This window comes from Solanum verrucosum, unplaced genomic scaffold (assembly GCF_900185275.1).
Source record: "Solanum verrucosum unplaced genomic scaffold, falcon-dt-bn FXZP01000079.1, whole genome shotgun sequence".
In the NCBI taxonomy this organism is placed as follows: Eukaryota; Viridiplantae; Streptophyta; class Magnoliopsida; order Solanales; family Solanaceae; genus Solanum; species Solanum verrucosum.
Genome location: NW_026020368.1, coordinates 3,180,033 through 3,192,304, shown reverse-complemented (window position 1 = coordinate 3,192,304; position 12,272 = coordinate 3,180,033). Strand labels below are relative to the sequence as shown.

At 33.8% G+C, this 12,272-nt stretch overlaps 3 pseudogenes; 1 reads left to right on the top strand and 2 right to left on the bottom strand.

Moving 5' to 3' along the window:
- Positions 1–947: 947 nt before the first annotated feature.
- Positions 948–1,559, bottom strand: LOC125838003 (uncharacterized; annotated as a pseudogene).
- On the top strand, positions 1,558–2,279 carry LOC125838002 (RNA-binding protein 2-like; annotated as a pseudogene).
- Positions 2,280–2,637: 358 nt separating this feature from the next.
- Positions 2,638–9,615, bottom strand: LOC125838001 (uncharacterized; annotated as a pseudogene).
- Positions 9,616–12,272: the final 2,657 nt, after the last annotated feature.

The following is a 12,272-nucleotide window of genomic DNA, read 5'->3' as shown; positions in this document are numbered from 1 at the left end:
ATCAGTGGCACGTAGCAATGTACCAAATCATTTTTTATGATGATAGTGTCCAGACGCGCTTGCACATTACACTGTGTACTTTGTTACCTCCCATCAGTATAGGGTAATTTTGTGATCAAAGTTTAGATAGATTGGAATTATCGAGTGTCTTTTGCTTCCAACTGAGATTTTAAACTTGCAAGGTACCAGAGTTAGCTGTAATGATCCAGAAAACAACTTCATGAAAACCATTGTCCAAAATGAAGAATTAAAAGAATCCTACATGACATTTGAAATAAAGTAGGGTATGAACTACCATAAGATTCGTTAATAATAGTTAATTGAGCACTGAACCAAGATTCTAAAAATATGAAAGACACAACATATAGACATCATCATAAGAAAATATGGTTACACATCAAGCCCAACAAGAAGAATCACAAGCACAATAATGGTAATATCTAGATATATCAGCCTAACAGATATGCTCCAATAAATCTGAGCAGTATTACTAAATGCAGAGAACTAATAACACATATTATTTGCTTCATTAACTTATATTTCCAACTTATGTTTGAATGATGACACTAATTATAAATAATTTGTGCAAAATAAAAATAAAAATGAGACATTCAAAATCTGTGAAAAGAAGGCATAAATCTAAACAAGGAAATCACACACTATCAGAATCAAGGAGATTGACTCGCATAAAGATGGAAACAAGAAGAGACAGCAACATACCACAAGGAAAGCACACCCTACCAGAATCAAGAAAGGATGATTTGTTTAGTTGCAACAAGTGATTTTGGTATTTGTGGACAATAGGAAGCACTGAAATAGACGAAACTTACAATGAACAAATGTATATATTTGTATCCTGAAAGAAACAATACTTAAAGCAAGATAACCACAATTGTACATACTGAAATAACTTTCTCAGATAGAGATATTCAAGTCAAAGTGACAGATCAACACAAACAAGACGATGACAAGGCAAAGAAGTTACCAATGTTATTCACACAACTTTCCTTTTTAAATGCATCTTAAATGCAGACTCTTTTTGTAAGCTGATATGATTATCAAATTGGTCATTCTGGCAACCGTAAACCTCAAATTGGAAAAAGATAGCATCATAAGGAAACAAAGTACAATTCATCAATTAGCTATACCCTTTCCTTAATTGATTCAATATGATGCAACAACTCTTTCCTACTACTTTTTTGTGAGCCACGCAAAATACATATGCCAACATTCCAAATCTTTTCTATGTCAACACGAAAAGCAACATATTTGCATATGCTTTAAAGCTTCACAGCTTGTGAAATAAAATTTGTCCTTTAATTATAGTACTGACAGAAATACTATAGATCCAAATTGATGCTTCCTCCGAATATCCCAGCCATGTAAGCTTGTTGAGCACAATCTAGATGGGAAACATGTCCAATTATGTATCCATCTACGGTAGCTTCACATCGAATATAAATGTACCCATCATAGTCCAAATTGATAAGTTTATAGCAAAGGTTACATCAATAGTCTCAGCAAAAACTAGGCTCAGTGCAACAAATATCACAAAGCATGGTCTTCAAAAAAAAGTTGACACCGCTCCTACAGTCCTCAGGCATGCTTGGATTTCGTGCTAATTTGGATTTTGTTTTTATTATTCTTCTTCTTTCCCTTATAACAATTTTCTTCTCTTCCAGACGGAGAAGCTAATAACTACAAGGGAGTTGGATTAGCTAGAGAAGGTTGTGGTGGTATACCTGCCCTTCATGTTCGTGATCCACTTCCATTAGCTCGTGGGCCAAATCTAGCACCAAATGGAAGAGTTATGGTATTGATGCCTAGGCCTCGTGAAATACTACCTCTCCTCCTGGTGCTTCTAACACCCTCTACATAGAGGGACTTCCTCCGGGCAGCTCCAGAAGAGAAGTAGCTCGTATCTTTTGAGGTGTCATTTACTAAATCATTATTAATATCTGAATATACTTGTTGCTTGTTCCCTAACCGCACTTAAAATATATTTTTCATCCTTTTGTGGGCTACATAGAAGTCAGACTTGTTAGAAAGGAAGCAAAATATGAAAGTTGTTGTTTATGTGATTTCTATTAGTATAGTATTTATATACCATGTGATGTTTTGATAAAAACTTCATTTTGTAGCGTGGTGGAGATACTCTTATCCTTGGCTTTGTGGATTTCGTAGATCCAGCGTATGCAGCTATTGCTTTGAGTGCATTGCAATGTGATTTTTTTCTCAATGATAATAATCCACAATCCAACTTCTTTATAATACCATGAAAAATTTCTTTATAAGTCACTAACGGAAGTTGGACAGTGGATTATTATCATCGAGAAAATACACCTTTCAATGCACTCAAAGTAGTAGATGCACACGTTCGATCTACGAAATCCTTAAAGCCAAGGATGAGAGTATCTCCACCACGCTGCAAAATGAAGCTTTTATCAAAACATCACCTGGTAGATAAATACTATACTAATAGAAACAGCATAAACATCAATTTACATGTTTTGATTCCTATCTAACAAGTCTGACTTCTATGTAGCCCACAAAAGGACAAAAACTATCTTGTAAGTGCAGTTAGGGAACAAGCAACAAATATATTCAAAAATTAATAATGATTCAATAAATGACATCTCAAAGGATGCGAGCTCCTTCTCTTCTGAAGTTGTGCGAAGGAAGTCCCTCTATGTAGAGGGTTTTAGTAGCACCAAGAGGGAGAGGTAGTGTTTCACGAGGCATCGACATAAATACCATAGCTCTTCCATTTGGTGCTAGCTCTGGCCCACGAGCTGATGAAAGTGGATCACGAACAGGAACAACAAGTAAACCACTACCACCTGCTATAGCTAATCCAACTCCCTTGTAGTTATTAGCTACTTCGTCTGGAAGAGAAGAAAGTTTCTACAAAAGGAAGAGGAAGAATAATAAAAACATAATCCAAATTAGCGCAAAATCCAAGCTTGCCTGAGGAATGTAAAAGCTCTGTCAGCTTCAGCTTCAGGTTTACCAAACTCAGCTTCAATGATTATCAAACTTCTACAAATTATGTGACCAACCTTACAAGTAATTTCTCTTAATAGGAGAATCAGGCAGTAAAGGTTGCATTCCGTCCCTGAAGATGTAGTCATCTCTTTCATATTTGAGTCAAAATCAATATCTAAATAAAAATAAAACAAATTCGGCATCAAGTCAAATAAAGAAACGTCAGAAGTCCACATCAGAAAGCAAACCATTTTTGGCTATAAAATAACTATTGGAGAAAAGCCAAAAGTTGGGCATATTCCCTAGGAAAACAAGACCGCTAATTTTCGAACGGAAGAAACCATACTGCATATGAAGATATATGTAAGAACTACCAGAACACTCTCCTCCAAGGAAAAAAACATCAAAGCTGACCTGCAGAATATTTGTTTATAATGCACTAATGCAACATGCTTGACATAAGCACCTAAAGTTCCAAGCCACCTTTGGCATGAAATTATATTATTGTTGTTCAACTTGTATTACTAAGATATTCAAAACTATTTTCGAAACTAGAAACATAAAACCAGTAAAGAAAATAGAATCTGAAACAAATTAGAAATAATAAATCGAGTGTTTCCTCAAAGTAGAAATTTGAGCCAATTGTATACATAGTGTCTCCTTATGAAAATTATTCCCCTCAAATACTCGAGGTTAATGGATTATATCCTCTCAAGATAGAACATTCATACTCACATGTGTATCGGTACCTAAAACCATGGTGTTAACAAACCACTCAACATCAATAAAGTACACTTAGAATACTAGATTTAGTAGTAGAAGAAGAAGTTCAGAAATTTGTTATTGTTATTGAAAAATAAAAGGAAACCCCTCTATTCATAAACAACAGAGGGTGGTATGAACGAATGCTTATTGTGTCTTATCGAAAAGGTCACAACCCTTTGGAAAAGTTACAACCCTTCATAAAAGTCACAGCCTTACGAAAAAGTCGCAACTTTTCATAAAAGTCACAACTCTTCAGAAAAGTCACAACTCTTCAGAAAAGTCACAACTCTTCATAAAAGTCACAAATTTTCATAAAAGTCGCATCTCTTCTAAAAAGTCAAAACTCTTTATAAAAGTCACAACTCTTTATTTTCAATTCACACCCTTTAAACCCAACACTTACTCATGGAATTAGATAAATTGTGGCTTTGGAGCGTTCTTTTTTAATAGATCCTACAGCAGGCAAATCCTAATATGGTCTCAAATCCTTTTTGTTAGGTACAAATTTAAGATTTTGATGAGTTTAGAAAGAAGGATAAAAAAGCAAATCTCCTTTCAGAAATGCCAGTATATAGAAACACAAACAATCTCAATCTCACGTACTTATATTTAGCTTTCGAAACCATTTCTATAAAAAATCAAATTCCTAGGAGAAAAACAAGTTACCTAATATTAGCAGTGCACATTAGCATTTGAGACTGTCGAAATACAACTCATTTTTTGTTTCCTCCCATTAATGTTATGTTTTGAATTTACTTCACCCCTAATTTTAGAAGATAACAATCAACCTAGTTATAATTATGTTTAGAATGATGGTTAGCACTTAGCACTATGTACATTCTAGTATTTATCTCAAAATTTATTTCATAATTCTCCTGCGGCAACTGATGTAATTGAGTACAAGAGTCTTGTTTGTCTGCCAACTCCAGATTAAATGTTTATAAATGGAAACTAACACTTGTTACATTCTGCTTTCATCTTACATTTTATTCTACAAAGAAATGAATATTTGCGCCTAACTCAACTCAAAAGTTATCAATTGTTGAAGACGATATAATACACAATAACTTTTTAAAACAAATTTGGGGAACTCTAAATCCACTCAACCACACCCCCAAAAGTTGGCTATTAATTTGGAAGAGTCTCCACTAGGGGTGTCAAATAGGCGGGTTGGGTTGAAATTGGAGATATTAAAATGGGTTGAAATAAAAATCGGGTTGGGTCTTGACCCGCCCAAATTTACTTTGGGCTCAAATGGGCTAAAAAATGGGTTGAGTCTTGACCCACCCAATTTGACCCATTTAATCTCAATAATTTTAACATAGTGATATTTAACTTTTATAATCACAATTTGAATTTCAACTCAAGAATATTTTTTTTAAAAAAAGTAACAAATGGATAGATAAATCCTAAAAGATATTAAATAGCTAATAATTCATGCATTCAATGGGAACATATTTTAATAAAGAGTTTTTAAAACAGGTTGAAATTGGAGATTGAATTGGGGTCAATTGAGGATTCTCTTAAAATGAGTTAGACTTGAATGTGTTGAGATTGAACCCAATTTAAATATTCTTGAGCCCAACCCTTAAAATTCTGGACAGGTTACCTATGTTTGGGTTCATTTTTTACACCCCTAGTCTCCACACTAGGTAGCTTCCATTGTACCACAAGTAGGTAGTTTTTTCCTAGATAACTCTTTTCGAGTTCGGTGCCCACACGCCTCCATGACACAATGGACACGAAGGGTGATGGATGAATCTGATACTATACCATTGATACAATCTAAGAGAAAATTGAATTAACATAGAGTAAAAAAGACCATAAAAATGCTTCTGACACAAATGAGATATTTATCTACTTTAAAAAATATTATTTTTTAATATAAAACATTATCATATATAGTGAGGACATTTATATCAATTAACAGGAAAGCTCTGACTGAATTTGGGAATATACCTGACAAGATTAAGGACTTGAATAAACTTGGTGTGTTGATAATCCTAGATGAAGACAGAAAAATAAAAAATTCAAAAGCAAAGGAAAAAGGGAATATAGAACCCTAATACCTTATGAAATGCAAAGGCTGTAATGAGGATTTTTTTTTAGTATTCAAGAACTTTTATACTCCCTTCATGTCTGAGTTGGTACACACCTGTCACATACCTTAACAAGCAATAAATAAAAGAGTACTTTTATTATATTACCCTTTGAATATCATTAATTCAATATTTTGGCAAATGTATTATAAATTAATTCAATATTTTGGTACATGTATTGGGGAAATGAATGATACTCTCTCTCTCTCTTTCTCTCTAGGCAATATTAAGTGAATTATTGAGACACAACACTCATCTTGTTGAAAAACATTTATGAATAAAAATTAAAGAATATTTTTATTATGATTACTATTACTCCTAAATGTGAAGTATTGAGTTAATAACATCATTAAAAGAAAAGGATAAATATGAGGAAAATCCTAACAATTCTCTTGAATTTTGAAAAATTCACTTATTTGAATCACGAAAAAACGTCTGAGAGTTCACTTATATGGACTAAAGGGAATAAATCTTAATAATTCAGTTGGTTGACTACCTGAACTTTTGTTTCATCTTGTTGGTGAAGGTCCAATTTATTAAGAACTGATTGATAAATTATGTGTTGATTTATTAAACTTGACAAGTAAAAATAAACATCTATTTTTAGAAACTGGGTTTAGCTATATCAATTGATCCTGTTAACCCTCCCATAAGACAGAAGTGCTATGCTTTCTTAAATTATGGAAAAGAACAATTGCCCCTATTCATATTCCCATAAACTGGTGCGACTTGGACAGATTATCTTACACTATCCTATTTCTGGAAAATGAGAACAGAAGTTCTAATATTGAATTTCTATGTAGTGAATGAAACACATGCAAATGATATCTTCTAATTCGAACACCAGTCAATTTGATTCAGAGTTATACTGTTTCCTTAGCGATAACTTGTCATCAGACTTCATTTATAATGATTATTGCACCCTTTTCTCTTTTTTTTCACTCACACAAACATTCTGGTTTCATTTGGCAGGAACCCCAGCAGACTCAACTTCCCTAGGGATCTCCAAAAAGATCTTTCCTTCAGTACTTGATTTGTGTATAAAGCTAGACGTCGTCAAGAGTCTTGACTAACTTCAAACACTGAATGTCTGCAGTTGTCTGAAATAACACATGAAAAAGACGCGGACACAAATTAAACGATGACATCAAAATTGAGTATCCATGCAATTTTGTCCTTGCCAATTGTAACATATACATGTATGTTAACTTAAAACAACAAGGTATATAGTTCATTCAAATAATGAACAAACTTGATCTCTTTACGTTTGAGCACATGGTGATAATGTATAAATGTACGAGTATGGTCGAATGAGATAGTACTTTTTTACTTGCTTCTGTTTTCCTGTTATACCCCTGACCAGAAGTGGAGGAGCATATCGGAAAAACAAAATGCAACTGATATAGGGTTCTGCTTTTACGGTCTTAATTATGTTATTCTCTTGCTCCAACAGCAAGCTTAACAAGCACATTCCACTAAGTACTTGTTACCTCCCATTAGCATAGGGTAACTTTGTGATCAATGGTTAGGCAAATCAGAAGAAATCATCTAGCGCCTTTTCTTCTGGCTAAGATTTAGAACTTGCAATGTACCAGATTTAGCTGTAATGATCAAGAAAACAGCTTCATGAAAATCATTGTCCAGAAATATGACATTATCGTTAATAATAGCATTAGAATGATTAAAAGAATCCTATATGACATTAGAAATAGAGTAGGGTATGAACTGCCATAAGATTTGTTAATAATAGCATATTGAGCACTGAACCAGGATTCCAGAAATACGAAAGACAACATATAGACATCATCATTAGAAAATATGGTTGAACTTCTTTGTATCAACTGTGTCTTTTATCTTTTTAAGCATTATATAATATGTTGTTTTATCTAAATTCGTCTAAACTGTAGGGTAGTCGACTTGAAGAAATCAACAGTCGACCAATAACTTGACTAAAATTCGAGAAGAATTTTGATTCACCTCCCCACCCCACCCTCTTATGTTTCACATACTAATGTGGTGACACAGATCATGGATGTTACGTTCAATTCTATGTCGTAGGGGCTAGGAAGAACTATTTATGCCAGGAGACGTTATTACTGCAATTGACCAAAGCAGCACCCTATAAGGGATCCTTGAGTGATTACACCAAAGTTCCTAGCTCTTAATAAGGAAGCTATTCATTTCCTTCATCTGCTAAGGACCAAGGAGCACTTGGATAGCATTTAATTGATGCACTGGTTGTACAACAAATAATTCCTCTTTCGTACTCTTTCCAAGGCTCTCCAATTTTATTTTCTTGTACAACACTCAAGCTGATTATTTTCTGGTCATATTGCAGTTTAGTTGCAACAATTTTTTTTGGTATTTGTGGACAACGGGAAGCACTGAAATAGACGAAACTTACAATGCACAAGAACCACATTTGCACATACTGAAATATCTTGCTCAGATACAGATATACAAGTCAAAGTGACATATCAACGAAAACAAGACAATGAGAAGGCAAAGAAGCTACCAGTGCTATCCACACAGCTTTCCTTTTTGAATGCATCTTGAATGCGGACTCCTTTTGTAAGCTGATATGAGTATCAAATTGGTCATTCTGGTAACTGTAAACCTCAAATGGAAAAAGGATAGCATCATAAGGAAACAAAGTACAATTCATCAATTAGCTATACCTTTGCCTTGATTGATTCAATACGATGCAACAACTCTTTTCCACTCCTTTTTTGTGAGCCACGCAAAACACAAATGCCAACATTCAAAATATTTTCTATGTCAGCATGAGAAGCAACAGATGTGCAGATGTTTAAAAGCTTCAGAGCATGTGGAACCAAATCCGTCCTTGAATCACAGTATCGACATAAATACTATGCATCCAATTTGATGCTTCCTCCGGCTGTCCCAGCCATGTAAGCTTGTAGAGCACACTCTAGATGGGAAACATGTCCACATATGAAGCCATCTACTGTTGCTCCACATTGAATGTTACTGTACCAATCATAATCCACACTGATAGGTTTACAGCAAAGGATACAACAACAGTCTTGACAAAAACCAGGCTCACTGCAGCAGATATTACAAAGCATGGTCTCCAAAAAAGGATTTTATGTTGTTAAACTGCTACAGATTCTGTTACCAGCCTTACAAGTAATGGCTCTGATAGGAGAATCAGCCAGTAAAGGCTGCATTTTCATCCCTGAATATGTAGTCCTCTCTTTCATATCTGAGTCAAAATCAATATCTAAATGAAAAGAAAACAAATTTGGCATTAGGTCAATAATAAGATGTGGTAAGTGTTTTTTTTTTCATTGATGTAAGCAACTGAATAAATATCTACATGATATATACCAAAGAGCCTTGTCGGAGCTAACCTTTTGAGATCGGTGACTGCCTCGAAGGAATCATCCAATTGAATGAGGCAAAGAATTGGTTTATATCCATACCAGGATACTCAGACTGGAGATACTTTTTAATGAAATCTTACTTCGAAAAGCATTTTTCTTTCCATCTTTTAGAGCCTGAAAACGCTTCGGAGGATACAAATATCTATCCTTAAAGGTGCCTAAACCTGTAGCTTTTTTCCCTGCCCGCCAGCCCCACTTATCACCAACATTTGGCCAATCTACAGGAGTATATGGTAAACCTTCGCCCGAGTCATCTTGACAACTGGATAAACTTGAAGCCCAGTTTCATTGATTATAGATGCACTCCCATTATATTCAACAAGTGCACGACTCCCCTCAACCTCCTCCTTGGCTGACATTTAGCTGGAAATCTCTAACTCTGTTGATATCAATGGAAGTCTAAAACTAAAGAAAATTAATGAAACGTCAGATTAAGAAAGTCCACAGCAGAAGGCAAACCATTTTTGTCTATAAAATAACTATTGGAGAAAAAAGCAGCTAAAGAAGAACAAGATAATTAATTTTCAACCTGAAGAAGCTATGCTTCAAATGAAGATAAATGTAAGACATTTCAGCATGAACTACAAAAACACTCTCCTCCCAAGGAAAAAAGAAAAACAAAAAAGAAACATCAAGCAATCTCAATCTCACGTACTTATATTTAACTTTCAAAATCATTTCTTTAGAAGTCAAATTCCTCGGAGGAAATAAAGTTACCCAATATTAGCAGTGCACATTAGCATTTGAGACTCTGTCAAAAATTATACAACACATTTTTGGTTTCCTCCCATTAATGTTATGATTTGAAAACAATCAGCTTAGCTATATATTTTACTGAAATCATTATTAGTTATAGGAGACAGTCTGATTTAGAATAGGTAGTTAGCAGTTAGCACTATTATCAAGTGGCGGAACTGGGTATTGACAGTGTTGTTAATTGTATCCCCATGCTGAAAAATTATACTGTGCAATTATGGAAAACCTAATCTTTCAAGTTATATGTAAATTGTCGAATCCCCTTGACATAAGGGAAGATATCGCCAAAAAACTCTAGCTAGTCATGTCTATCGTAAGCTTGCACCAAAATATTATGGTCCTTTTGCAGTCTTGAGGCGTATCAGATTAGTTGCTTATCATCTTAGCTACGTGCAGGTTGCAAGCTTCATGATGTGTTTCATGTATCACTTTTTTAAGTCATTCAAGGGTGAGGTACCTGCAACTCCACCTTCTTTTCCACCAGTACAAGAAGGACGTGTTGTTCCCACCCTTTGATCTGTGCTCCGATCACGTCTTAATCGTGGTAATTGGGAAATTCTAGTTCAGTGGTATGGCCTATCCGTTGAGGACTCTACTTGGGAGACAATGCATCATTTTAAATCTGTCTTTCCATACTTCAAGCTTGAGGACAAGCTTTTCCTTCAGGAAGGGAGTAATGTTATTGATGCGTTTGTCGGGGAACAATATACAAACACAAGAATGATTAATATTTTTGAATTATTATTTTAGTCGAACAAAACTTTCTGGGTGGATTAGGATTCTAATTATTTTAGTTTTATAAGACTTTGTTATTTCTAATTTATTAAGACTCTTGTTATTGTAAACTTCTATTTAAGAGAGTTGACATTATTAATAAAATAAGTTGGATTTTATCAAGTTTCAGAGATTCCAAACATTCTCAAACAAGTTTCCAAGTTTGCAATTCCCTGAATGAATTGCAAATTTCAGCAATTATAAGCAAATCAAGGAATAAGAACAAGGGCTTAGACCTGACAACCTGACTTTTTAGTTAATCGTCCAGCGACTCGATCCAAAACTTGGAACCTTAACAGTGAGACATGTATATCAATATTGGAAATATACCTGAGGAGATTAAGGACTTGAATAAACTCGGTCTCTAACTAATATTCTAATCCTAGATGCAGATGAAAAATTCAAAAGCAAAAGGGAAAATTAAAATCCTAAAACCTTTGTGAAATAAATAAAAAAGTAATTTTATTATATCATTCTCTGAATATAATTAATTCAATCATATATCATATATTATGAAAAGTAGGAACAAAAAAAGTTGAAAGTTGAAATATCGAAATAACCCTAAAAAGGTTGAGTTACTCCAATAATACCATTAAAAAAAGAAATAAATTGTTCATTTATAAACTCTAAAAATCAATACTATCTAATTAATTAAAGTGAGTAGGGAAAACGACACTTTAAAACCTTGTGTTAATGCTATATTCTAATTTTAGTGCTTGTGTTATCTAACTTAGCACTATTAACCTTCAGATATATTATGTGGGTGGTTTTTATCGTTCAACTAAGAGACCTAAAAAAATAAATGGAGAGTTCACTACTAACACTCTGTTTGGATCATTGTTACCCATTGTATTGTATTGTATCGTTACTATACCTACAATGTTTGTTTTGATTGTTACTTAAAATGTATTGTATTGTATTGTTAAATTTTGTTCTTACGTAACAATGAAAACCCTCATTTTATGGAACAACCAATTTGGTGTGTTTCCATTGTTACTTAATTTATTTTTCCAATTATATTTTTACATAATATTTCATAATACTATTTTACCATTTACCGTATATTATTTAATTCTAGTGAAACCCCCTACCCTAGAATAATCAAGGATATTTTAGTAAATTTATAAATTATAATACAATACGATACGGTCAAACCAAACAATAAAAATGTTATTAAACTACAACAAACAATACAGTCTAGCCAAACATTATATCTACCATACAATACAGTACAATAGAGTACAATACAATACAATACATTATGAAACAATGGATAACAATGATCCAAACAGAGTATAAAAGGAGCAATTCAGGTATTTAAAAATTATTGCAGAGAAATAGAACGTCCACACCTATTTTACAGGCTTGTTCCACCGGTTTTTCTCTTTGAAATCAGTTCTAAAAAGCAGGAGAAAGCCAAGAAAGAGGAAAAGATATTCAAATAGCAGCTTAGAAACACCCAGCTCAAAATCATGAAAAACCGAAA